This window comes from Thermobia domestica, chromosome 13 (assembly GCF_964235325.1).
Source record: "Thermobia domestica chromosome 13, izTheDome1.hap1.1, whole genome shotgun sequence".
NCBI lineage: Eukaryota > Metazoa > Arthropoda > Insecta > Zygentoma > Lepismatidae > Thermobia > Thermobia domestica.
The window spans coordinates 154011619-154039589 of NC_137466.1; the positions used below are offsets into that span (position 1 = coordinate 154011619).

General features: G+C 35.4%; 1 protein-coding gene across 1 annotated transcript in view; it reads right to left on the minus strand.

Moving 5' to 3' along the window:
- The window catches only part of Cht5 (Chitinase 5), a 66922-nt gene extending 39368 nt beyond the window's left edge, over window positions 1-27554 (minus strand). The window contains exon 1 of the mRNA XM_081736702.1: window positions 27381-27554. The gene's annotated coding sequence lies outside the window, so the exon portion shown is untranslated. The remainder of the gene's footprint in view (window positions 1-27380) is intronic.
- Between the last annotated feature and the right edge of the window lie 417 nt (window positions 27555-27971).

Below are 27971 nucleotides of genomic sequence, written 5' to 3' on the forward strand. Positions count from 1 at the left end.
AAAATAAAACTGAATGAATATAAATTTCAGCATTAAGAAGAGCCAAGCTATCGAGTGGCTCAGAAGAAAAGCGCTCACCAGTAGTGTTTACTTTATATTCGAACTCCGGCTGCAAGAAATACCGGTATTTGTTTTGGGGAAACGGTTCATGTTAATTAGCACGATTATAGAGGGCTTTACAAGAGTGCCTACTACAAAAGATGGATAGGTAGGGAGAGAATTATGGTGGACGAATCTACCTCAGACTCCTAGCTAATGGGTGGCCAGTAAACTCGGTCCCCTGGGACCACTTTCAATCCCATTAAAACATTCAGTTAATTGCTTAGATGAATATATGCTTTACAAAAATAAGCAATGAAGAATGTAAAGTAAAGTTAAGTTATCCCTGCCAAAATTATCTCGACCCCCATGTTCTAATGTCCTGACTGTGGACCTGGTCTACTTGTATGTAAACTTCCGCAGATAAAATGATTTATTGTATTGAATTGATTGATTGATTGATTGAGAAGATTGAATATACTTCTCTAAATTACAAAACGGAAGAAACTACAACCATGAATGCATTGTCCGGTCTTAAAACATAGGGGAAACGTATTCGAAATTTTGTGCACCTTCAAAATTCGTCTTTAATTTTTGTGTCTGTCTTTTCATTGGTAGTTTTATAATCAGTTACTATAATTGACTCATATGGCTCGGATATCTACTGTAGGGGCAAGTCTTCTATGAAAAAGAAAGAAAAGGTCAAAAGAATGAAATAAACAAGAAACTGCTGAAATGATAAATAGAATTATTCATCACCGAAGGCTTAATGTTATTTGAATGGTTCCTTGATATGTTCCTTCTCGAGTTATATCTTCCCATCCTTGAATTATTGCCATTAGTATAATAAATAATCCTAGGAAGAATAATGAGGAATCACATGGATGAAATCATTTAGTAAGATCAACTGTTGTAATTGCATCCCTTAATGCGTCAGTTAATGGTCAGGGTATTTGACCTACTAGGTGGTAAGGATGATTTCGTGGTGCTGACACAAATCTTGAATATAAAGCACCTAGGGCTGCAAATACATATGGCTAACTAACTGCTACGGCAGATTCTAGTATTAACAGAGTGATTTGTCCAACTATTAGTATGTGGATCAGAAAGGATTCGTATTACTTAGTAAAGTTAGTAGGAGATGTCATGTAATTACGAGTATGTTTCCTATAAGTCGTACAATTAGTGTTCTAGGCGAACGATGTTACTAATAATTTCGATACATAGTATGAATGGTATAACAGGAGTAAGTCCCAGAGGAAACGAAGGATGGAAATGTGTGCTGAGTGAGGTTAGTCATCCGTAGATAACGAAACTCAATCAAAAAGGTACGGAAGGGTAAAGATGAATGTTAAGTGGCTTCAGTTAGTGAGTACATAAGGAAACAATTCTATAAAATTGTTGAACAAAATAAAAAAGAATAATAAAATGCAAAAAGGGATTTCTTTCTTGATAACTTGATGGACCTAAAATAGTTTTAAATTCTTTGTAAAGTGTAAAGATGACCTTATCTCATAGAATATTAGGTTAGTCACAAACAAATCAGAAGATTGGAATAACTAGTAACCCAATCACCGTTCTTGATCAATTAAGGAATATACTATAATTGAAGTAGAATGACTCACAGTAATATTGCAAGCTCGACTATCACCAATAGGTGGAAGCACGTGCCCCCTATCTTTCCAATATATATATTTTTAAGGAAAAACAATATTCAAAATAATGCAATCAAATTCAAGAGATAAATACCGTATTCTCGCGTGTATAAGCCGCACTTTTTTCACGAAAAAGCAAACGAAAATGTAGGGTGCGGCTTATACATGCGAATGATTTAAAATGCCTTAAAGATAACTACAGTATTAATTTTTTGCGTTTGTTGTACGGTATTTACCGTACATCACAAGAAACACGTATAGAAAACAAATCCACAAGGTCAGAATCAGACGAAACAACAATTCAACACAGGAACAAACACAACTCAAATACCGCTATTGTTGATTTAAATCAACAATTACCGGTAAACAAAAGATTCCTCTGCGATAACAATCGCGCACTGAAGAGTTTTTTCTACGAGAAGGCAGTCTGTCTCGTGCGCTGCACCTATACGTTACGAAGATCATGCCTTGTGGATTTCTTCTAAGGAAAATGTCCAAACGACTTAGCTACGATGCACATTTTAAATTGCAAGTTATCCGATTCTCTGAGGAAAACGGGAACCGAGCTGCTGCACGTCATTTTCACGTGGATGAATCCAACGTGCGACGTTGGAAAAAGCAGAAGAATGAACTTCAAGCAACAAGGGGCAAGAGGAAGGCGTTTCGTGGAAAGGCAGCTAAGTATCCACAATTGGAAGAAAATGTTTTATCTTACGTTAATGAGAAAAAAGTTCGGGTTATGCTGTTACAGTTGATATGATACGCTTTCAAGCTCTTGAAGAGGGTCGTCGGTTAGGAGTAAGCCACGATTTTCGAGCAAGTGCTGGATGGTGTGCACGTTTCATGCGTCGGAATAGTTTGTCACTGCGTCGTAGGACAACAGTTGCTCAACGTCTTCCAGCAGACTTTGACGATGAAATTTTTAAGTTTCAAAGATTCATTATCCGTAAGCGACAAGCCAATGGGTGTGCGCTCTCCCAAATCGGTAATGCTGATCAAACACCCATTTACTGGGACATGCCTATGTCTACTACAGTTGCGCCAAGAGGCTCGTACACCGTAAGAATAAAGACTACAGGTGGTGAGAAGCAGCGATGTACCGTTATGCTGGCTGTTCTGGCAGATGAAAAAAAAAAAACCTATCATCCTACGTTGTCTTGAAGCGAAAAACTGTACCAAAAGACATACCGCCGGGTATTTTTGTGGGTGCTCAGGGAAAAGGATGGATGGAAGAGATGTTGGACTGGCTACAAATGGTGTGGAACAGAAGACCAGGTGGTTTGCTGAAACCTAAGAGCTTGTTAGTTTGAGATAGCTTCCGAGCTCACGTGACTCCTCGTGTGAAGCGAACATTAAATTAGTGTAAAACTGACATAGCTGTTGTTCCTGGGGGCCTTACTTCCATGCTTCAGCCCCTTGATGTTACTGTTAATCGCTCCTTTAAAAGTTCATTCAGGAGACTTTACAATGATTGGATGATTGCAGGAAACCATGACCGTACACCCAAAGGTAAGATCAAACGTCCGACTGTGCGGCTTGCGTGTGAATGGATTCTGGCAGCCTGGGAAAGTATTAAACCTGAAATGATCGTCAAAGGATTTTGGAAGTGTGGAATATCCAATGCTCTGGACGGCTCCCAGGTTGATATGGTATGGGATATCAGCGATAGTGATCGTGATGCCAGTGATGCCTCTAATGCAGGTACTGATAGTGCAAGCGACCTCTCTACTGGTAGTGACAGTGAATAACATTAGAACTGTACATTTTGAGCAACCTCTCTAGTGGTAGTGACAGTGTGATTTTATTTTAGAATAAAAATGTCGTAGTGTGTGATAAGTACGTACACTTGATTTTATTTTAGCTATAGCTTGATAGGCATTCTACCCGCGGCTTATCCTTGAGATTTTTTTAAACGGATGTAAAGGTAAATTTATACATGAGTGCGGCTTATATACGCGAGAATACGGGATTCAAATAATGACCTAAGGCAGGTTGAATACAGAATAAATCCGTACAGTTTTTTGATATATTTAGTTTGTATCTTTCATTGTTGAGAGAGTTTCATTATTGGGAGCATGTTCCTGACAGAGGTCTGTATGGACTCAGGCCAAGCCCGCGGGCCGGGCTCGGTCCTACAAAGCATATATCACTTCGGACCTGGGCCGGGCTCGGGCCGTAAATTTTTAAATATACAACCATATTTTTCGGTCTTTTTCGGGCCTAACTTTGTAAATATACTATACAATGATATATATTGCACCGGTATTTCTGGAGAACTTTTAAAGCACAACTGCAAAATTAAAAATCTAATTGCTGTCAATAGAAGTACAAATTTGCGTTATTTATTAAGTTTTTGTAATTCGGACTCATTTGATTATTACACGAGCTCGGGCCGGGCTCGGGCCTAAATACTAAAACATATTTCGGACTACTCGGGTCGGGTCTCACATGAGCCGGTAAATTCATGAGCCGGACCGGGCCTGGTCAAAATTTCCGGCCCGTGCAGACCTCTAGTTCTTGAAGAGTAAAATTTAATACCTCAACTATGAATATTAAAACAAAATATCAAAAATTAAGTGCTCTCAAACAGTGGCGCAAATTTGTTTTCAACATTGGGGAGGACGGGTAAGACCGTTCTTATTTTTTTTAAAGCGATGTTCGAAACATTTATGAAAAACTCAATGCTGTGGAAAATCAAGGGAGCAGAGTTGTCTTCAACATTGGGTGTAGGTAGATTTGATTCTTATTCTGGGTGGACATCAACTTCATCTCATTTTCCTTTGTGGCAATCGGACACAAACCATCACATTTCTCCCTATTGAGGGGAGGGACAGTCCCCCCAGTTCCAGGATTGGAGGGGACATGTCCCCCTCATCCCACCGGGATTTGCGCCAGTGCTCTCAACAATGAATAAAACAAAATATCAAAAGAACTCTACGGATTATTCTCTGATGATTCAACTTTTCTTTGAAAAAAAAAAAAGTTTGAACATTCACCTATTCAATTTGATTGAAATATACTTTTGCTCCCCACAAGACACACTGGAAAGATAAGAGAGACAGGTGCTGCCATCTAGTAGTTATTAGTGCCCCTTTAAACTCACTTTAATTTCCCTAGACAAGGGTACTGGTTCGAATGGAGTACAAATCACAACTACGCTTTCCTCTCCTGAGTCTTGAAATTCCGATCACAAGACGAAAGATTAATATACAATAGCTCCTTGAAATATTAAATTCTAGATAATGTATATCTGATACTTTTAAACAGAGTACAAAACTTACGTGTGCATTTGTGTATATATCTGCTTTGAGATAACTTTCGTTAAAAATAAAATTAAAAAAAAAAATAAAATAAAAATAAAATAAAATAAAAATTGCGTGTTGTCTTTGACGGTTAAGAATGATTTATATGTTCACATCATCATCCTTGAGATGTAACCGGTCACGGTTAAGAGACCGAATTAAGTGTTATACTAAATTTTCATACGTGCTTCTACTCTCCATGGTAGATAGGTATATGCTAGTTATTTTCACTGAACTACATATATAGTTGAGACTGACTCTATGTGCATGATAATAAAGTATAGGAATTATTATTGTTAGATACTTAAAAAGATGTCGGAAAACAAGGTAGACTCATGGGCGGTTTTGAGTTTAACGTCCTTTTAAGCAGCTAGGCTATATGAGACGGGGCCTTCTGATTAACATGGATTCCGAACCACATGAACTCCCGCCGGGAATCGAAGCCGGGTCTTTCACTCCAAAGGCGCGCGAGCTAACCACTTAGCCACGAAGGAGCTCTTGTTGATCATGGAATACTGTAGTATTTAATAGTGGTGTGTCTTTATGGTTCCACTGCCTTTGTAAAATATTCTTATTTAGAAGACTAATGTGATTTACTAGTTTCTAGTATTAGTCTCCAGACCTTTGGCTAAAAAGTACTATTGGATTTTTGTGAATAGTATGATATTTCATTCTTCTCCTAAGGTCAGCAATCTTTCAATTGGTTCGACGCAGCTTTTCACTTTTCCTTATCGTGAGCTAAACTTTTCATTTCCATGTATTTTCTTCCTTACATTTTGTATTATTAAGTTCGCATAGTTCATTGATTTGACTCAGCTTTCCATTTTTCTCTATCCTGAGCCAGACTATTTCATTTTCATATACTTTTCTTCCCTACATCTTGTATTATTAGGTCCGCATATTTCATTGGTTTGACTCAGCTTTCCACTTTTGTTCATCCTGATTTAGACTTTTCATTTCCACGTACTTTTTTTCCCCACATCTTTTATTATTTGGTCCGTAGTTTTCACTCACAGCTTTCGCCCATAGTTTTTTTTTTCCTTCTGTCATTCTTTCCATAGGTAAAAATGTGATTCCTTCTTTCTTCATAAAGTGATCAATCATCTTATCTCTTCTTTTCGAAGTGTTCTTCAGTATATTCTTTCCTTCAATCAATTTCCAATACTCTTTCATTTAATACCAAATCCATCCATCTAATTTTCAGAATTCTTTTATAACGTTACATTTCGAATACTTCCTTTCCCTCTCCTCCTAGTGTCTATGCCTCACATTCATTCAATGCCACACTCCACACATACGCTTACATCAGTCTTTTCTTCAGGTATTTCATTAATAATAATAATAATAATAATAATAATAATAATAATAATAATAATAATAATAATAATAATAATAATAATAGAGATTAAGGAAACTGAATTTCAATAGCTCTAAAGCATAAGAAGGGCTATGGCCAGCCAAATAGATGAAATGTGGATAGCACATAAACATCTAATGAATGAAGCGAAAAGAAGAAAAATTTCCGGGACGAGATTCGAAACGATACATACCGTAAATACGCGCGTAATTTTCGCCCTCGCATAATTTTCGCATCCCAATTTTGAAGGGTATTTTCTGTATATTTTATTTTCCTCGCGTAATTTTGCGCACGCGCGAGGATTTGACAGTGATTTCTAAGGTAAGAAACTTCTTAATCAATTTTTTAATGTTATTTTCCTACAAATTTAGAATTAGTTGTTTATTGCAATTCTTGCTACAAAGAAAATGTGTACCGGTATTTTCGTGTTATTTTGACTAGAGAAAAAAAAAATTAGATGATCTTCACTCATGTGGCTAATTTTTTTTCCGCATAATTTACGCACCCTTGTTTCAGAACAACTTTTTCATCTAAAAAAGTGCGAAAATTACGCGAGTAAATACGGTAACTTTCACGATATATTTTCGAGATGAGACAGCTTCAACTTTTGCCTTGTGCACATCCCTACATCCAGCAGTATTATTTAGGTTGTCTAGTTTGGAGTTTGCTATTTTGTATTTTAAGTAGCTTTTCCAACAACCTCACGGTGCTTGGACAACACTGAAAATTCGATCTACGATAGGGAATTAACCCTTAACCCCCGACATCAAAATTTTTCACGTAAACCCCGACGTGGAGTCCCACGGACTCCAAAATATAATCTATATAATTTTTCACGTAAAAGTTACTGTTTTTTTAAAATTTCATTTCTTTTGCTTATTTTTAATACTTTATATATATATATTATAATGTATTATCACACAATTAAGTTAAAAAACAAAGGGTACACACTACATCAAAAAATCAACTAGGTTAGCAATACAGCCATATTACATTGGTCGCATTTCATAGCTACTGAGTTTATTTACTGTTTCTAATATAAAATGCTGCTTATTTTCTTGTTAGAAAAGGATATCAGAATACACTGAAACCACCGCATCTTCAACAGACACAATAGTTTATAAACCTGCAGGGCACAAACATCACCAATGTCTTTGCACTCTACTCTTTGCCAGTTTCGTCCGTAATAAAATTCACCATTAGCACATTGAGCTTTATCAGATGAACCGTCACTGTCATTTATTGATATCTCCGACTTGTTATCATGGTCATTTTGACTGACTGCCCTTTCATCATCCACACCCAAAAACAATACATAAGACAAATCCCTACCCACATCGTTCATCATTTCTGTGACTTTCTCTGCAAAAATTTGGATCAGAAGCCTTAACTGTGGACAGCAGAGACATTTTCAAAGTGGATTGTAACGAAACAATTCAATTTCGACAGATATCACAATTTAAATCCACCTTATTAGCTGGAAACAGTAAATCAGGTATGGCACAGAAATGTTACATAAACCCTGACATGGAGTCCCACGGACTCCGCGCAAACGCTCCAGCAGTATTAAAATAAACTTCAGCGTGCCCGCAGCAGAACAGCGTTCAAACTCAACTGACTACAAGATACTTAGAAGGGCATGGAGCCACACAAAAAATAAAAGGGCATATATAGGTATTACATTACTCGCGGAGTCCGTCGGACTCCACACCGGGGATTAAGTGTTAAACCCGGGATCTTGCATAATGAAGATAACATGGAAGCACTGAACTTTCATGAATGCCATTTTTAAATTGAGAATGCCACATTCTCTTTCATGTGAAGAAATCTCATCATCAGCGTTGCGCAAATCGAACTCGGAACATTAAGTTGCACCGTACAACTCCACCTGGTTTCAGGAAAAGAAATGTTCAATTGTTAATTGTTTGATCCTTGTAGCGCGCACGAAGTGACACCAAGTTCAGTTAATATAAAGGGAAGCTTTCACGTTCTGTCTACGGTACCAAGAAATCTTCTTTCTCGACAAACTCACACAAAAGTTGGGTGTATTATACATGAAAACATAAATGATTAAAAAAAAAAAAAAAAAAAAAAAAAAAAAAAAAAAAAAAAAAAAAAAAAAAGAGGAAGTTCCAATTGCATTTGTAGGTCTCATTGCTTTTTCACCTCCTGTACTAGTTTCATTATTAAACTGAAAGAGCAGATTTTTTTTCTTTTTTTTTATGTATACATTCATTTACTGGAACATTTCCTTTCACTTGAATGACATTTTCATTTCACCAGCACCACCATCTTCGTAGAATTTAGAAGTAAGAGTGCTCCGCTAGGACTCTTGTATATTGGGTTGATGTTTTGGTGGAATTTCCACATAGCTTGTTTCATTCTTTGGCATGTCCCCAGTTCACCATATAATTAGAATGGATTTTCATTGTTTTCAACTCCCTATAATAAATAAGAAGTGCTAATGTGATTTTATGCGAGTTTGAGGTAGCTATTCTTATTTTGTAATGGTCTTTGATTCTTCGTTTCATTTACAAGGATGGCAAAACATGCTACCTGGATGTGCTACAATTTTACAGGAGAATAAACAAAAAGATTTTAAATTAAATTAAAAATATTTTTAGGTCACTCAGAAAAACGAAAAACATAAGTGAAGCTTCTCTTAACGGATACCTTTCAATAGCATACACCTCCATAATACGGACAAACTTTTTTGGCCCAACAAAATTATATGTATTATTATGGGGGAAAATCCTGAGACTCTCAGACACGGACACGGACAGTCTTCTTTGAACCACCAGCGTTTTAAGAACGTCTTTATAACGAACAGATATTATTCTTAGCTTACCGTATTTCTTGCAATTAAAAAAAAAAAATCTTAAATTGATCTCTTCAACCGATCCGGCAGTAACAATCAAATTTCAATAGGAAACTAGAGTCCGCAGGTGAACCTACAGTTTAAGGTTGAATTCAAACTACCGTAACACGTTCAAATTTCAATGCTTTCTCACTGAGAATTGAACCCGGGACGTCGAGCATCAAACACGCTCTCGAAGGCCACTACATCAACAGAAAGGGCGTGTCATTATTATTATTATTATTATTATTATTATTATTATTATTATTATTATTATTATTATTATTAGTAGTAGTAGTAGTAGTAGTAGTAGTAGTAGTAGTAGTAGTAAGTAGTAGTATAATTATTCCATTTTCAGCAGCAAATGGCATTGGTAGACCGCGTCAATAACCGTCTTTGTCCGGAGTTATCCTAAGGTTTCTGATCTCTTTTATAGCTCCCTGTATCAGAAACCACACGCCATAAATAAAACGACTAGAGCAGAGACAATATACCAAACAAAAGACATGAATAACAATATAATCAGTTTGATATTCTAGTAGGCTAGTTCCATTTCAACCTGCAGGCAAATGCCTTTTAAAAATGAAAAACCATTGTACGACCAATCACCTGTTTTTTTCAAGGTCAGTGAAGGATATACTGGACAGGGTGACATCGGCTTCGGATGACTGACTTTTTCATATCTTTTTTTTTTCTTTTTTTAACAGGTAAAAATATGAGAGGATAAACTAGTGAATTGAGATAAGAAGTAATAATTATTCTAATCAGAAAAACTGACAGACGGACCATATATGTGGACCATGTTAAATATATGGACCATAAAGCAGAAAAACTTTCTAATCTTCAAAAACGGAAAAAAAAAATACAAGCAAAGAGTCACACACAGACATGACACATTAAGGAAATTACATATATACCTATACTAAGCAACGCTCAATCAGTTGTGTGTAATTCATTCCTTTTTTCATTTAAGACTAACGTGAACTTAATCAAGTCCAAAGATTGTTAAATAGTTTTAAATTTAACCTGATTTAGATTTAATGTGAAATCAGTGGCGTTGACAAACGAAGCAGTGAGGAATATCCCTTTGATTCTTTTTTTTTTATGACTTTCGAGATGACTTTTTTCTTAACCCTGGATCCAGAGCCAGTATCATCGTCTGTGTTAATCGTTTTAAGACTAATAAAGTTGGTATTAAGTATAATAGACTTTTTAAAGGAATTTCATTCTTTGCCTCTCAAAAAAAAAAAAAAAAAAAAGGATGGGTTTGAGAATCATACGCCTTCTTCTAAAATTTCTATCTTTCACTCTATTTTCGCTGATGATTATAGCTATATATATATTATGCAAGCGAAGTCCTAATATAAAATTCCCATAAGCCATCAATATACAATATTTTATATATATATATATATATATATATATATATATATATATATATATATATATATATATATATATATATATATATATATATATATATATATATATATATATATATATATATATATAATTATATAGCCTATTAGGACTTTGCTTGCATAAATAGTCAATAGACTATATACGCACGTCCTTTTGTCAGCAATGAGGCCGCATGTGACGAGACGTAGAGTTTAAAGTGGGATCTGAAATATCCACTGGAATTTGGAATGAAATACATACTACTGTGTGTGCAATAGATGTTCTAGTGCTCAAAGTTTAGCTTGCATTTTTCTCTAGAACAGAGCTTTTCAATGTAAGTGACGCACGAAATTATTTGTTATAATTGTATTAAAGAATATTAAAGAATGAACTTGTGACAAAAAAATACTACGTACATTTTCTTTTTTTCATTCCGCTCATTGAGTGATCGATATATTGATTTCTACAATTGTATATGAGTAACATTCAACGATAGCAGTAGAATGTTAATATTGTAAAACTGGGTGTTGCATGTTATCAACTTCTTACATTTTTGTTGCGTTTTTCGAGCCGAATGCGGTGTTGTGTTATCCTGTTGCTGCATGTTATCCTTTCAATTCAATAATGCAGAATATTTCTGGCATAGTGTAGCACACGTGCGCTCCAACTGTCCGGAATAAGATATTAACATTGATGGTACGACCGTTAGGAACGAACTGAGAGTGAATTATACTATATGTAGTTTCGCCACATACAGAGCTTTATGCTCGAAACGGCCCTGTTTGACGACCAATTCTGGAAGTTTGCTTAATCATTGTTTATGTACAGGGTTTTCATAAAGTCTGGACGGATTTAATTTGCTTATAATTTTCATAAAAATGCTCATAATGAAATCAAATAAAGTGCAAACGGTAGCGGAAGGATTAAATTTTTAGTTGTCTACACTGTTAGATAAGCGACAACTCTGAACACGTTGAGAGAAGGAGAGGGAGGGAAAGGGCCAGTTTCTTACCAAATTCCGTATACAGTATACATGAGGCAACCTTCCATGTCTCCGGGAAGGTTAACCGACACAACTGTCGCGTTTGGGGCACGCAAAACCCAAAAGAATTTGAGACACATGAGAGAGATAGCCCTAAAGTGAACGTTTAGTGCGCTGTGTCCTATGATCATATGATTGGACCGTTCTTTTTTGAAGAGGAGATCGTGAATGGAGATTCGTACCTGGATATGTTGCAGAAATACCTCATTCCGGAACTGGAGGCACGTGGAATCCAGAACGACATCGTGTTCCAACAGGACGGGGCACCCCCTCACTATGCAATCAAGGTGAGACAGTTCCTTGACGAGAAATTTCCTAACCGATGGATTGGCCGCGGTGGCCCGACCGCTTGGCCGCCAAGATCACCCGACCTTACCCCCTGCGACTTCTGGCTTTGGGGTCATGTGAAAACGGAAGTTTATGCAAAGAAGCCAAGTGGTTTGGAGAACTTAAAGGACAAAATCAGGGCGTCTGTGGCTGGCATTTCGGATCAAACACGGCGGAACGCTGTGAGTGGATTCCAGAGCTGCCTACGCGAATGTATGGAAGTAAATGGCGCCCAGTTGGAGGTGTGGCGGTGAATGAACTGAGCTGGTGCAGATTACAGGTAAAAATTTAATCCTTCCGCTACCGTTTGCACTTTATTTGATTTCAATATGAGCATTTTTATGTAAATTATAAGCGAATTAAATCCGTCCATACTTTATGAAAACCCTGTATATTCGGATTCCGGAAAAGTAACTACATTTTATCTGACAGTCCGTTTGAGGAACTGCACATTACACGATTTTTGCAGTATTTTTCGGTACACACTCTCTTCTGGACTAGGGGGCCGCGGTGGCTCAGTGGTAGAGCGTTCACCTCTGGTGCTTAGGGTCCCGGGTTCTATCCCAGCCCCGCCAAGTGAACTTTGTGGTGGACAAACACCGTGTGCGTGGGTTTTCTCGGGGTTCTCCCGTTTCCTCCCACTTTCTTCATTCCACCATTTCATTCATTACTCATCATCACCGTCTCCTTTAGCCTAACCGGCATAAGCGTGGGACGTAAAACTCAAAGATTTCATTTTCATTTCATTTTCTCTTCTGGGCTAGAGATAGGTTAACTCGCGTAGCACAATGCGGTAATTCCTAATAGCATTTCTAAGTTCGTGAAGGTGACACACTTCAGTGGACTAGGACATATCGAATTGGTTTGGCAATCGATAGCTTTTCCTCAATTGTGTATCATATGATCTCAGAATCTGTTACCCTGTGGTGGCCGAACTTTGATTGGTTTCGACATGTTTACAGTTTGTACGTTTCTGGAACAAAGAGTTGCTGTACCGTGGTTCATTGTACCTTTCCCTTTCTCATAACAAATGTTTTGGGTTGCTGCTGCAGCGTTATTCCTGAGTTCGAATTCATACAGTAACAGTTCACGTTGAGCACTCATTGTCATTGCCACTAAAAAGTGACTGAACATACGAAGTGGCGGACTTCGTGTTAAATAATCCGTATGCCACACTACCTCTTGGAACAGTTTGACCTTATATTTACCATCGATCACGGCGAATACACGCGGCTAATGTTTACATTGTGGAAATATTGAAAGACTTATGACTCTGCCTTGTACTAAAATCAACGAATACAGTGGTTTATTGCTTCCTAAACAAACCCAAATCCTTTCATTTTAAACTAAAGTTTCAGCAAATTTTAATCATCAAGTGCAAGTAATTCCCGATAGTAGAAGAGGATTACGTCTAAAATACGAGAAAAGCCTCAAGTGAGGAAACTAAAGATTAATTCTCAGTAGTTGAAGAGAATTTCACCTTAAAATGAAGGGTAAGGGGAAAAGAGAAGAAATGTCACAAAACTACATTTTCGAGTAAACGGCGTTTTAATATTGAAAATCGCGTAAAAAGAATAGGTTTAGTCAAGTCTTTTGTCCCTTTTTACATGGACATTTCTACACCTACTCATGCATGGCATATGCAGTCAAATAATACCAAGAGTCACCAACAGATAGGACAAAGCATCCGATAAAACGCGTACATGGACATTCCTTGTTTTTTCCCTTACCCTTCAAACGTGAGGATTAATTTAAGATAACTGAAGAGGATTTCACCTAAACATATGAGAAAAGTTACAAGTGAAAAAACTAAAGATTTATTTCCGTTACTTGAAGAGGATTTCACGTGAAAATATGAGAAAAGCTACGTGTGAGGAAATTGAAGATTAATTCCTGATGGTTGAAGACAATTTCACCTAAAAATACCAGAAAAGATACAAGTGAGGAAATTGAAGATTAATTCCTGATGGTTGAAGACAATTTCACCTAAAAACACAAGAAAAGATACGAGTGAGGAAATTGAAGATTAATTCCTGATAGTTGAAGACAATTTCACCTAAAAATACCAGAAAAGTTACGTGTGAGGAAACTGAAGATTAATTCCTGATGGTTGAAGACAATTTCACCTAAAAATACCAGAAAAGATACAAGTGAGGAAATTGAAGATTAATTCTTGATGATCAATCTTCGATTAGTTCCTGATGATTGAAGACAATTTCACCTAAAAATACAAGAAAAGTTACGTGTGAGGAAATTGAAGATTAATTCCTGATGGTTGAAGACAATTTCACCTAAAAATACCAGAAAAGATACAAGTGAGGAAATTGAAGATTAATTCTTGATGATCAATCTTCGATTAGTTCCTGATGATTGAAGACAATTTCACCTAAAAATACAAGAAAAGTTACGTGTGAGGAAATTGAAGATTAATTCCTGATGGTTGAAGACAATTTCACCTAAAAATACAAGAAAAGATACAAGTGAGGAAATTGAAGATTAATTCCTGATGGTTGAAGACAATTTCACCTAAAAACACAAGAAAAGTTACGTGTGAGGAAATTGAAGATTAATTCCTGATGGTTGAAGACAATTTCACCTAAAAATACCAGAAAAGATACAAGTGAGGAAATTGAAGATTAATTCTTGATGATCAATCTTCGATTAGTTCCTGATGATTGAAGACAATTTCACCTAAAAATACAAGAAAAGTTACGTGTGAGGAAATTGAAGATTAATTCCTGATGGTTGAAGACAATTTCACCTAAAAATACCAGAAAAGATACAAGTGAGGAAATTGAAGATTAATTCCTGATGGTTGAAGACAATTTCACCTAAAAACACAAGAAAAGATACGAGTGAGGAAATTGAAGATTAATTCCTGATAGTTGAAGACAATTTCACCTAAAAATACTAGAAAAGGTACGTGCGAGGAAATTGAAGTTTAATTGCTGATGGTTGAAGACAATTTCACCTAAAAATACCAGAAAAGATACAAGTGAGGAAATTGAAGATTAATTCCTGATGGTTGAAGACAATTTCACCTAAAAATACAAGAAAAGATACAAGTGAGAAAATTGAAGATTAATTCCTGATGGTTGAAGACAATTTCACCTAAAAATACCAGAAAAGATACAAGTGAGGAAATTGAAGATTAATTCCTGATGATTGAAGACAATTTCACCTAAAATTTGAAGAAAAGTTACGTGTGAGGAAATTGAAGATTAATTCCTGATGGTTGAAGACAATTTCACCTAAAAATACTAGAAAAGGTACGTGCGAGGAAATTGAAGTTTAATTGCTGATGGTTGAAGACAATTTCACCTAAAAATACCAGAAAAGATACAAGTGAGGAAATTGAAGATTAATTCCTGATGATTGAAGACAATTTCACCTAAAAATACAAGAGAAGTTACGTGTGAGGAAATTGAAGATTAATTCCTGATGGTTGAAGACAATTTCACCTAAAAATACTAGAAAAGGTACGTGCGAGGAAATTGAAGTTTAATTGCTGATGGTTGAAGACAATTTCACCTAAAAATACAAGAAAAGATACAAGTGAGGAAATTGAAGATTAATTCCTGATGATTGAAGACAATTTCACCTAAAAATACAAGAGATGTTACGTGTGAGGAAATTGAAGATTAATTCCTGATGGTTGAAGACAATTTCACCTAAAAATACTAGAAAAGGTACGTGCGAGGAAATTGAAGTTTAATTGCTGATGGTTGAAGACAATTTCACCTAAAAATACAAGAAAAGATACGAGTGAGGAAATTGAAGATTAATTCCTGATAGTTGAAGACAATTTCACCTAAAAATGCAAGAAAAGCTACGAGTAAGGAAGCTGAATATTAAATACACTTAATTTTATAACTTTTATTTTATAAATTTCATCAACAGATAACAAAAATGAAATGATAAACAATAAACTCAGCAATAACTGTAAATACTATCTTGAATTTGCAGAAAAAGTAGTTTGAAATGACAGAATGTATTTCGATTATGAGCTACAATATATTTTTTTAAATAAATAAAATAAGGTTTTCAAACTAAACAGAATAACGATGCAACCGGAAGGGCTATGAAGTTCCGTTGCGTGAGAGAATGTATTCAAAGCCGACCTCGTGCACTTAACAAAGAAAGAGAAAAAAATTATGTTGAGAGCGACCTTGGCCAAGAAGCGTTAAAACGTCTGTATTTTATTCAAAATGCTTTAAAAAGCATATTTTAAAGACTTTGAGTTATCCACCTTTGTTAATTACTTTAGTTTTTGATTGTTTAATACGCACATTTACTTGGCTTGTAAATTCTTTTGTAAATACGAGTGTCATGTCATAAAAATTACATACTCTTACTATATAGAGATTATTTTAATTTAGTCATATACTGCTTTCTTCGATTTTTCACTTTATTAGTGCAGTATATTTTCTAGTTCTGAGATATGTTAACCTTGAAATCTTACAGCGATTTTTTTCTCAAGTCTTCCGTAATGAACGTAAAGGGTACCGTATGGGACTCTCACTCTCGAAACCTTGAAATCTCTTTTTACATATAGTTAGTTGTTAACAGACCATAGAACATCAACAAATAAATCAAAAAGTGCTTTTATCTTGTAGCTGTTTATTTAGATGCGTATATGAGTTGTGTTTTATGATTAAAATTCGTTGTGAACTATCCTTTGTACAGGGTGTTACAAAAAACGTGTCTCAATATTTTGTTAACAGATTCCTCACATCAAAATAAGAGAAATAAGTTCAGATGGAAATGTGCTCAAAAGTAGATAGTTTCGGAGTTATATGGTGTCGAAAACTTGAAACAAGTGAGCTTTTAAAAGTTCGTAGCTCCATTACTATGGGACCTATCGTAGTCGGGTCAAGACATCACTGAAGAACTGGAATGTGAACTATCCAAAATATACGTGTTTAAGAATGCTCCAGTACTTACACACCAATTTTTAGAGAGGTAGGTGGAGAGTGATCAAGTACTCCCAAACAGCCTCTCTAAAAATGATTGTGCAAGTATCGGAGGTTCTGAAAGATGGATATTTGGATAGTTCGCATACTAGTTCCTCAGTGATGTCTTGACTCGACTATGATCAGTCTTATAGTAGTGAACCTTTAAAGTTCATTTTTTCATGTTTTGCACCCTATAATTACGAAAATAAAATTTTAAAAAAGTTAAGTCTACGCCACTAAGCTTTTTCACTCCTATTTCTTAAATTAAAATTTATCCTTTAATTAAGTTGTGTTTAGCCACAGAGGGGAGGAGAAGGAATTCCTGACCCCTCCTAAATGGGATTCATCTGTTATGTTTATTAATCTTAGTTAACACTTAATGTCAGACGACGAGTGTTTATAAAAGAATATAAAATAAAAATATCTTTTGAAACATTTTAAACCACGTCATCACCTTAAAATAATTGAAATCGCTGATGTTAGTAATCTACTTTTTTTTTACTCCCATTTCTCCTAACTACTGTAGATGCACTCATTTGCGATTTATTATTATATTACTATTTCCAACAAATGGATTTCCAAAAAAAGCAATTTATGTTTGCTTATGAATGGTTTGTTGGTCAATTTCCTACAATCTATGATTCTAAATTCTGGCACTTGATACCCTTATTTCAATAAGGTAACATAATGAAAATATAATAATAATAATAATAATAATAATAATAATAATAATAATAATAATAATAATAATAATAATAATAATAATAATACCAATCATGTATATGTTTGTAGTGTGAATATATGTATGTATGATGAGTTACAAGTGCTTTCACATTCTGAAAGAAGACTTTTGATTTAGTTTTAGTAGAAGCGCACTCCTTTGAAAAAGTTATGGACACCCTGTAGAACAACTTGCTGGCTACACCACTGCTAAAGTTATTACTGAAATATTTATATATGAAATAAAAAAAACAAACTCTCCAGTCGTTTCGAAAAGAATCTTTCCAAATAATAATAATAATAATATCAATAACAATAATAATAAAGAGTAATACCCCGTGTATACTATTCCCAGAAAAATGAGTGTATAATACAAGGTTATTATTGAAACATTGATTTATGAAATATAAACAAAATTCTTAGATCCGTTTTCGAGAAATTTGCATTTTTTAAAATTTTCACTTTTGCAGTAAACTTTCTTATTTTTGGAAGTAGGAAGAAAATTAGAAAATTCCTTTTCTTCCCCCACCGGAAGAATCTTACAGAAACCTTGAGCTTAAAATTTGTTCCAGACACGTTCAGTAGTATGTTCTCTAGGGTCCTCATACCGAAACCAGATGTGAAAATATACATTCGAAAATAGATTTTTGGGGATGTTAGGAGGTTTGAAGCATGTTACATACGTTTGCAATTTCGAATTAAATTTTCTTTTAGACGATCATCATTATTTTCACTTGAAAGTAGAACAAACTTTTTCGTAGATCTAGGAGAGGGATGGAATAACTGTGATATACAACACAATCTTAGAAAAGTCTAGTTGAAGTCTACAGTATCTACAAATAGTCTTTTATTTCTGCGGTTGAAAACATTCGAGTTTCTAATGGAGTTAGTAAATTTGTTATAGCATTCACACCCAATCTATTGTGACATTTATCTGTGAGAAAAATCAGCGTCTAGTGATGGCAAATAAGATTTTGTGTACGATCTTCAATTACTTAGTCAAAGATAAGGAAAAAAATAAACCAATTTACCAAGTAAAAATGTATTTGTAACATGTATTATATGTAAAAGCAAATATCGCATCATACGGGACACACTGCTTGAAACCTAAGGAATAGGTGAGGAAGATTCCACCCATTTCAGCACACTCCGATCATTTTTATCTCAAATTTCCCACGCATTTTACAGAGATTAGGTGAATTCCTAAGCCACATTGGAAAAAATTGTCACCCCCAGCGGAGATCGAACCAGGGCTACCTACTTGATAGATAAACACTTTACCAACTGAGCACTTGCGCCTATAATTTACCAAGTATATTTTAATTCTATAAGCCAGATCAATTCTATAGTAGACGTTCAGTAAAATAGCTAGATGTCCATATTATGCTTGCTGGAACTGAAGGGCTATTCAAGGCACATATCATTTTCACTATGATCCTGATATAGTAAAACCTGTCTATAATGGATCCTGTTCTGAACAGAAACTTACACTAAATTTAAATATATTGAGATTCCGAAAACGTTTAGATATAATTAATCATTCATTATGTGGAATGTCTCCAACGCAAAAGCAGAGAGGAATTCTGACTCTGAATGGCACAGGGGTATCAAGTTTTAGGGCACAAGTTGCACCCACGAAATTTTCTCTTGAGGGGATAAAATTTTTAATTGAGAATGGCAAAATCGAACTTTAAACATACCATAATGATGCTATTACCATTACATTAATGATAAATAATGATAAATGAAAAAAGTTCCGAAATTGAACAAAATTTAGTCTTCAACGCAAGTTATGTTGGTTTAGTCACAAACAACTTCTGTCTCCTCTACTACCATATTCGGAGGGAAGAGAATGTTCAGGGACTTGGGTGGGGTGGGAAATGGACAGTTTTGGAATACCGTGTGCTTCAATTATGAATATAGTATATCCATTTATTGTTAAAGAACCATCATTACTTCGGGTCTTAGAGACAGTGAATAAAACAAATATCTTGACAGAACACGAGGAATGAAGTAAACAAAAGTTCAATGACGTTAAAGCAGTAGAATTCATAAAAGTTATAGCTATTCGGAAAACTAATTTCCCGTTTCCTGCAAATCCATCAAAGACTATTCACTGCAATTCATTTTTGCCTTAAAAGTGATACACGAACAGTTTAACTATCCTGTTATCATTTGCATTCGAATCGGGAGGGGTGCCCACAAGGAGAGTCAAGACGCAAAGTCCGTCATTGAGATTTTAGGAGAGAAGCTAACATTTTGAGATTTAAACCAGGCAGCACCTAAAGCATTATGCATAAAAAGCTACTAATTTACATAAGAATATGTTTTATTCAACAACGTAGTATGAATTGGAACGGAGACGAGAGGATTGAAAACTAGAATGATTGGAAATGATTCAAAGTAAGTTTGCTTTTGTGGGAGACATGTCTCGAGATTTGAGAGAGAGATACATCATGATCTCTAGAATTAATGGCTTCATTGAAATACGTAACTGCAGTGAAAAGCTGAGCTTTTCAAATGTAAACTCTTCCAGCATAAATAGTAGTAAGGCAAAGTGTAAGTCAAAATGGTAGACATTTTCTGCCATCCTGGTCCACTATCACTAAAGAAGGTGCGAATAGATTATTTCATCAAACGATATATACAAAGAGACACATTTAATCGAGACTCAGGTAGTCACAATAAATATCTGACTGTTTACAATCGAGATAACGACAACCTACTATTGTTTTTACTGTACAAACGGGATAAAATCGCGGAGTACTTCTTTCATTCAATGACATGTCAATGATAATAATTATCATAGGCACCAAGAATATATTCATTTCCTGGGATAAGATACCAATGTTCCTTCACTGCTATTTGACTCCACAGGTTGCGAAAACGACAATGATGGGAAATACATTTTTCCACCTCTTTACATCGTTTTCACACGCGTTTTCAACAATTGCTACCGCTTTCACAAGTTTTATCCCGGTTCTTCATATGATTCTAATTTATGCTATTATGACAGCCAACATGTCTCACAAGAGTCTCTTAAATACGAGACGGTTTTAATTTAGACCATTGTTTGATAAATATATTTTTAAATATTGTATATATTTTTGTCAGGTTTGCCCGCTCGCATTCTTCCGCAAGTAGGACAATGGATGTTTCGCAGACGTTGATTTAGCATTCTTGATAATGTTGCCCGCGAAAAATAAGGTTTTCTCGTTTTGTTTTGTAAATTTTGGTCGATGTATCGATGTAATATCATGTAATATAATATCATTTAAACCATATTGATTATTGATGTATATTGTGTAATAATTCACTGAAAGAACAAAAAAATGAAGTCTTAATGTAAGGGGAAAACGAGGAAATAATATGCTTTCTGTTAGGAACACCATGACAAGATGGTGATGTCAATCGTAATACTGGGTGAAACACCCTTATTTCCTCTGGCGTCGTACGTCAGTAAGTGAGAGCGTTGCTTACTATTTTCGCAGGAGTAATTGGTGCTCTCACTTACTGACGTATGTCGCCAATAATAATAATAATAATAATAATAATAATAATAATAATAATAATAATAATAATAATAATAATAATAAACTGAGCTCTACTATTCCTAAGACAGATCTATCATACGAGCATCATATTGGGACTAATATATCTGCACCTCATCCGCTGTTCATCATACAATACCAAGGTTTTGAAGGATAGGTTCTACTATGAAAGTGGGCTCCTAACCGCAACCAGACTCAATTTCGGTACAGTTAACGGGTGCATAGACCATAATGTAAGATCAACCTTCACAGTATAGGTTGGTCACCACGTAACGACCAACAGAGCTACGCCACTGTTCCCACCATATTATTGTTTGAATTTAAACTGTCGGAATATATAAAATACACTATTCATTCATTTCGTGTCCCATATATTCTGCGCTGTTTTAAAAAGAAAAAGAGAAAGAGAGAAAGTGAAAAATGAAGACAAACCTCTCTCATGATGGCTTCCAAATAGAATAAACTCGATACAGATTCCGCATTGCTCCTGATACGATTAAGAAGCTATTCCTGTACAGGATGTCTACTCTCTTTAACAAAAACTTTAATTCTAGTTCATATACACAGTTTACAAACATGCACACATATATATGAAATTTTCATTCAAAAATTCGTTTCATACTGATGATTTCAGCAAATTCTTGCTTGTTGGTAATTTACGATGAGAGTCAGTTCTTACTACACATGTCATTATAGCTTATTCAGCTTTCTTTGTAAGCTCAACTAAGTTTAAAACTTATTTATGTAGGCCAACTGATAAAACAAAATATAATAAAATATTAAATGTAGAAGCACAGAATTATAAACTATTAGCATTATATGCGACGAAAATGTTATATCGCAATTGTTTTTCAAACAAAATAAACCACTAGAAAACTGTGAGGTGTACTTTCGTCTATAGGATTTTTCTTTTTAAGAAGTATTAAGAACTCGATAGTATTCGATCACTCTCGATAGCAAAAGTACATACTTGAAATGATAATTTATTTGTCTTTTAATTCTTTTAATTCTATTTCGAATGTAAATAGGATTTATATTCTTAAAAGAAAAACAGCTCCTTTATTGAATTATCTAACGAATAAACATATCATATTGACACTGAAATAAAGGCTTGTCTACTGAAGAACTAATATTGCTTTCGGATAAATTTCACAATACAGGCTGCAGCTGTTCATCGATAATTAGGGCCGATTTCAAAGGGTATAGTAGAGTAGTGTAGGGTAGAGTCGGGTTAGTTTAGGGTTAGAGAAGTTTGGAGCCATTTTGTGAAAATTAATCAAGTGTAATGTCTTGTGTCTGCTTAATGATATAAAGTTGGAGCGTGCATTGTAAAGTTTTCCCTTATATTCTAACATCTCTACAAGTATAAACGAATTGAGAAAGTAACATGAACGTTAAATTTACACGGTTGGTATTATTATCTCTTTTGGGTACAGAAATTCCATTTGATTACAGTACGCAATAATGATTCTTTCTCTAAGTTTGTATAGTGTAACTAATGTAATTCAAGGTAGATGGAAACGTTTTGTTTCTGATCATTACACCATTCTTTATTTCTGTAATGGGGAATTGTGGCAATAGTGCTCATCTCTGGTGCAAAGGGTCCCTGGTTCGATCTCAGGCCATGTCAATTTGAGATGGACAACATCATATACATGGGCTTTCTCAGAGTTCGCTCGTTCGTTTTCTCCTACATTCTCATTATAATAATTCGTGTTCCTGATTCGAGGGACACTAAATTAATAATTTGATTTTTTTTTGTTTACGTAATGCCTAACCAGGCGAATAGGATAATAGGTCTCATCTTTAATAAAAACCAATACCAATAGATCTTAATTTTCATGTATTTCCCTAGGAATATACACTCTCTAGTACAGGGATGCAAATAAGCAACAAAATTTTACTAGTCCAAGGAAAAAGCTACTGGCCCACATCCACAATAAAAATTATTTACTTACCTTCTGTATGATACTAAATACTCGCCCGCATCGATGAATCACCCGCCCCGAACGAGTGGTTATTTGCATCCCTGCTCTAGTGAATAACAATACTCAGAAATAAACCAACGTGATTTTTATGCAGAAATTTAATACCTTTGAAAGCAGTGCAGCGTTATTCTGCGTAGTAATTTGTATAAGAAATTCTGCACGCGAAACGTTTCATAAGAAACATGAAAATGGTTATAAGTAAATAGTAATTGTGTCAGAAATTCTATTTTATCTTGTATATTTGATAAGTTATAATGTCTTATGCAATATAATACATCACTTGAGTAATTAAACTATTTTACAAATGTCCTTTGTGCACATTTTAACATTTTTTTAAAGTTTTCTCTAGATGAATTACACTAAAACTAAAAGAATAATTTTTACATGATTTATTACAGAAAAGTAGTGCACGCAAGTATTTCAAATTCTTGTTTGATGTACTTCTTGTCCTGTTCGGAACCGTTATGATACAAGAAGGACAAATAACGTAGAAATTAGCTTTCTATTAATACATTCTTTCGCGTTATAATACAATAAGGAAAAATAGCTCAAAATATAATTTCTTCCTACATCAACACCATTCGATCACGTAGGATTTTCGTGATTGTGTCGATTTAGGAGGAGCATGCTTTCTATGCAAGCAGTTGTGGGCTCAATATTCGATGCAGGTATTTCCTTGCATACAAAGCCGAGTAGTGGTTCGAATCCTACTTGATACAATACAAACATATAGCTTCGGTGTTCAACTGGGACTTAAAACCACACTAAAGCAGTCAGTCACCAACTATTAGTTTCATTTATAGGGATGCGCACGAGACGAGTCGAGACAGGATTTTCCTCACAAAATTCGAGTCGAGACACGGCTTTTTCCAGTAGTAAAATATACATTTTTAGAGTCTAGATATCCCTTTTACAGCATATTTTCGAGACGAGACAGCCACAAATCTTGTCTCGTGCGCATCCCTATCATTTAAGGTTTGCTTGTGTTTTCTTTGTGTTATGAGCAGTGTTGAATTGAGATATTTCCGGAGGTATTTTGCAAACCCAGAGGAACAGGACGTTCCAGTGGTAGAGCGCTTACTCTGGTGTGTGGGGTCCTTGCTTTGATCTTCGGCCAAGTACGTTTGTGATCGTGGGCGTAGGCTTTCTGGGGTACTCTCATCTCGTCTCACATTCTCATTCCACAAATTCTTCCATCATCATTCACTTGCCTTAATCATCCGTCTTCCTTAACCTAAAGAGCATAAACGTAGTACGTTAAACTGAAATATTTCATTTCTCCTCTGAATTAAAGAGACAGGACAAACTCAAGAAACAAAGCCCTGCGGAGCATGATTGTGGAACGTTCATGTTAAGGGTAAATGAAGTTTATATATATATATATATATATATATATATATATATATATATATATATATATATATATATATATATATATATATTACTTTCTTCGCGAGTGACGACAAATATATTCTAATTACATTGCTCAATCACGTAATTTGCACGTGGTTATCTCTCTGTTTCGGATGATGGACTTCCTGATTTTGCTTTCTCTTTTCACTATTTTTTTTTTTAAGTTTTTGCATTTGCACTAAAATTTTCTTTTCCCTTTTAATAATCCGAGAAAATTCTTTACAACCATAACCGTTTTTTTTTTATTTTATTAAGAAGACACGTGACCAATTCTCAGTTGACATACTTGTCTTTACGCAAAATATTTGGGTTCGATTTCTTGTTGGAGTACCTGTGTAGCACAGATTCAACGCGTTGAAACAAATTGAAAACGTATGACTTGTAGAGCCTCAGTGCTGACAAGTAACATTTGGAATTTCTAAACATGTGAGCACTGGAAGGAAAAAATGCGAGAAGCAAGGATTTTATTTAGGGAACGAAAAATTTTGATAGCAAGTCAAAAATTAAGTTTCTTTTATTTCCTTCTTTTTCTTCCTTTTTTATTAAAAATATAACGAATTTAGTGATTCAGGATACTAGATCAAGCCCACATAATTCTGAGTTTGTAAGAACTTCGTCTTGGGACTCTTTCGTGTCTTCCTGCATTCTGTCAATCATCATTCGTTTTGCATTTATTATCACTTTCTTTACAACGCATAACCAGGGAACCAGTGGCGGATCTAGCCCGGGGCCGGGAGGGGCATATCCCCCAGTTTTGTGAGTGACAAAAATAATTTAAGCTATCATTTATGTATTTTTTAAGTTTATAGAAAAAGTCATGATATACCTATCATAGGCTGGATTCTGGCAGCCCCCCCCCCCACTAGTTTTTACTTTCTAGGTCCGCATTTGCAAGGAACATTAAGTAATGTTTTATATACGGATGTTACAAGATGATAATTTTAATTACAAGGCTCAAAGAAGCTTTGCTTATAGGCCTAGGCACACACACACACACACACACACACACACACATGAGCTGGGTCAACCATACATATAAGATTGTGTGTGTGTGTTTTTTTTTTAAAATTAAGTAGCGTGGAGTTTGTATCAATCAGATAATTTATGTAATTTATGTAATTAAAGATTTTCGTAGTTAGCCTGTGAGTTGAGTTGATTTTGATTTTAACATCCCTTCAGCGAAGCTATATAAGACAGGATATACTGATTAACATGGAATCCGAATCACATGAGCTCCCGCCGGGAATCGAACCCGAATCTCCCACTAGTTAGCCTGTGAACAACGCGTCTATGATATACTATCTATTAAAAATGTAAGCACTTTGTGTGCGTCAATAAAAATGGTTTTAGAGAATGATCAAAGCATTATGATTCATGTAGTTGAGGACTGACTAATTGTTTGGTAACTACAGCTTTCTATTCGATCTGTGAAAAGTAAACCCATTCATCCTTCTATTTAAAATCTTTACATTATAGAACATGGAAATAGTAGAAAATTTTTAGCTATTTTAATTTATACCGAGTAAAGTGCAGTAAGAAGTACATTGTATATCGTATTCTTTGCGAACTTTATGGCTATGTGGTTAACAATATTGCGTTTCATTGTAGAGAAACGAATTCGAACCTCGGCGGGAGCTTGCATGATTGGATCTCATGTTAATCTCCAGGTCCATGTCTAGTATAATCTAGGAAATGGAAACGGATGATTAAGTTCAAAACAACTAACAATCAGCCATCTTTTAATAAGAGATTCAAGTTCAATCGATTGTATCATGAGGGACGTCCTAGAAGGTATGGTGGCGGGGAAAGAGAGGGAGGGGGCGCAGGAGACTACAATTAATGGATGATATTAAAACAGAAAATCATACGCGAAGACGAAGAGGTTAGCGGAGGACCGTAGAGCATGGAAGCTTCTCAGCTGCGGCAAGTGACCTGCCAATAAAGGCAGAATACCTATGATGATGATGACAAGTTCAATATCTACAGAGCAGTGCTTCTTCCAGACGTTTTTTGGGGGCACCGCCCCCTGGAGCTCTGAGAGTGCCCCCCCCCCGGACGAGACCAAAATAATACGTCTATAATATAATAATAAACAAAAAAAGTACCAGTAGTGCCCTCCCGGAGTACTACGTGTGACCCCCCAACACTCTTTCTGAAAGAACAACTGCTACAGAGACTAGCCGATATATAACCCAATATATCAGTAAGGTTTCATAAAGATCGAAATAGACCTCGCCGCTGGTCTAGTGGGTGCAGGTGGTAGTTCGGCTTCGAATCATAAGGCGCAATTCATCGTGGTTCGAGTCCCATTGAAGTGCATAGGATTTTTTAATTGTCCTCAAATTTTATGTCTTTCTGTCGTAGTGGATTAAGTAGGGTATTGAATATGTTTACTACAAAACTATGGAAATGAGTTCTCATTACGGAGAATAAACAAAAACTAACTAGCGCGCGCGACTTTTGTGTATAAGTTCTCGGATTTGATTCCCGGTGCGAGAACCTTGAAATTTCAACGCACAACAGAGCTTTAGATTCCACCTTAAACTGTAGATCCATGTAGCTTCGGTGCTGAAAAGAGGCGCTAAACTTCAAGAAACAAACAACAAAACCTAAAGATTGAAATCAAATATCCAGGATGATTCTTTACTTCTTCTTTACCGGGTAAAGTCAAGTAACAAACCACTGGTTTTATGTACAATTTCTTATTGAGTTTATAAATAAATATTGGTATAAACCAAATACAATTATGATATAAAATATAGTTACGTCTTACCGTCAATCATAAGCTGTCGTTTGGTGTTCCGATGTCTTACGTGCAAGCACTGAAATGCGACTGATGCCGGAATGCTTGTGTACACAGAGTTAAATAACAAACGCTCGGATTGCTGGCAGTCAATCCCCTTTCTCCAAAAGCAAAGCAAGAGGTTGAAGCACCCTCTTTTTCTTTGAACTGTTTCCTCACTTATTCCTTTAGATGTAGTTTTCAGTTTTGGAGGCGTGTTCTTGACACTGCTCTCCGATGAACCAATAGGAATCTCATTGTTGACTATGCAGACCTCCACCACATTGTTTTAGACACGTGTTGCCAACTCTTGGCGTATTTCACTAACGCAATACATGTTTCTAATCTCCAAGAATTCTTAGATGTACAATTTAAAAAAAGAAAAGAAAAAGGTATGCCTTTTGAAATTCAATTGTATAGTGTATGTATATATTAAAAAACATCGTATATCAGGCCTACATTGCTTAGTGAGTAAATGAACCATTAGAGTGCAAGGTGATCAAGCTATGTCTCTGGTCCAGCGTTCATCTCCAGTGCGAAGAATTCCTATTTCGATCCCAAGCACACTCGATGGCGCAATGA